At 43.6% G+C, this 1,104-nt stretch overlaps 1 non-coding gene across 1 annotated transcript; it reads right to left on the bottom strand.

The window, feature by feature from the left end:
* Positions 1-66: 66 nt before the first annotated feature.
* Positions 67-172, bottom strand: LOC141635843 (small nucleolar RNA R71). The gene has a single exon (XR_012540501.1). It is a non-coding gene; the product is annotated as a small nucleolar RNA R71 (small nucleolar RNA).
* Positions 173-1,104: the final 932 nt, after the last annotated feature.

Here is a 1,104-nt window from a genome sequence, read left to right as displayed (position 1 = left end):
TTACCAACAGGGAAACCCTTATTCTTGGCTTTTATAAAAGGTACTTTCCTCCACAACGTACTAATCAGCTAAGAGGAAAGATCACGAGTTTCAAACAGGCACTTGATGAAAATTTCAATGAGGCTTGGTATAGATTCAAGAAGTTGGTGAGGTCTCTTCCTCACCATGGATTTGACCAGTGGTTTTTATGCAACCAATTCTACAACGGGTTGTACGATGACCCCCGTGCTATACTTGACGCCTCATCCAATGGGAGATTCCAAAAGAATATTGATGATGATAAGGGATGGGGCATTATTGAGGAGATGGCGACCTATTCTCCTCAGTATGCGAACCCGAGGGACGGTATTCGGATCGTGCATTCGGTCGATAATGCTGTTGTGGCTTAACTGGAAGCCATGAATACTCGTTTTGATAGATTGGGGTTGCAGCAAGCTGGTGATCACCAGACGGTTCATTTGTTGACTAGACAGGAAACTGTCACTTGTGAGAGATGTGGGAGCAATGACGGTCACACTGATGTTGACTGTCTGACAAAAAAGGAACAAGTCCTTGCCTTTCAGCAATAAAGGCAAGGAGGAGGTTCTTATTACAATAACCAAGGGGCAGTCCATCCCAATTTGAGGTGGACAAGTCAGAATGTTCTCAATCCTACTCTTCCACTGCAGCAGCATCAAGCCTATGTCCCTCCTCATAATGCTCAACAAGGCTTCCAAAAGCCTCCTTCTTTTCCTCCACCGCATCAAGAAGCTTCGTCTTCTAGTGGGGTAAGTGAGTTATCTGAGTTAAAGACAATGATTCAATCATTGACGAAGCAATTGAAAATGAGTGACCAACAGAAGGAAACTTCAATCAAGTCACTTGAAACTCAAGTTGCTCAGTTGGCCTCAAGCCAATCCACGAGGAAACCGGATCATTTGCCGTCTCAATCTGAGAAAAATCCGCACGAGACGGAAAATTTGATTAACCTGCGAAGTGTTCGTTCTTATGAAGGACAAAAATTGTCAACTGTTGAGGACATATCAGACCCGAGTAGTGCTATTATTGATGATGAACAGGCGTCTAATGCTGAAAATATGCCTAGCACGAAGAAATTACTTGATC

The sequence above is a fragment of the Silene latifolia genome, chromosome Y, assembly GCF_048544455.1.
Source record: "Silene latifolia isolate original U9 population chromosome Y, ASM4854445v1, whole genome shotgun sequence".
Classification (NCBI taxonomy): Eukaryota; Viridiplantae; Streptophyta; class Magnoliopsida; order Caryophyllales; family Caryophyllaceae; genus Silene; species Silene latifolia.
This window is presented reverse-complemented; position numbering and strand designations above follow the sequence as displayed.